We start from the raw sequence: 568 nt of genomic DNA on the forward strand, positions 1-568 counted from the left end.
CACACACACACACACACACACACACACACACACACACACACACACACACAAACATGTTTGCATTTCTATCTTTATTAGGACCGTTCATGAATTTACATTGATTTTCAGTCTTTCTAGCTAAGCCGTACCCTAACCCTAACCACCACCACCCAACCCCACCCTGTACATAAATAACCCTAAGCCTAACCTACAGTATTGTCTTCTTTTCCTATGATTATGAATGTAGTATGCATAAATAGCAGTCACTCAAAGTGAAGGAATTCATCTTTCTAAGCAAATATTTTTTGTGTGTGTTTAATCAAACTAGTTTCATTTTAAACAGGTACGAATCCCTGATAAAAGTATTCTATTTTGGTTTCTTCACTTCTCTTCTTTGTCACACACATTGCGGGTGGTGGGGTTTATAACAGATGCTACCCACTGACCTTAGAAAGATGGCGGAGGGGCCAGATGTTTGGATGACCTCACAACCTTGGGACCAGCTGATGTTTCCAGTGATGGAGATGGGTTCTGGCAGAGAAAACTGATCGGGTGGCATCAAAGGTTCCTGTTTTTCCCACTTTTTTTC

Source organism: Austrofundulus limnaeus, unplaced genomic scaffold (assembly GCF_001266775.1).
Source record: "Austrofundulus limnaeus strain Quisiro unplaced genomic scaffold, Austrofundulus_limnaeus-1.0 Scaffold12, whole genome shotgun sequence".
Classification (NCBI taxonomy): domain Eukaryota; kingdom Metazoa; phylum Chordata; class Actinopteri; order Cyprinodontiformes; family Rivulidae; genus Austrofundulus; species Austrofundulus limnaeus.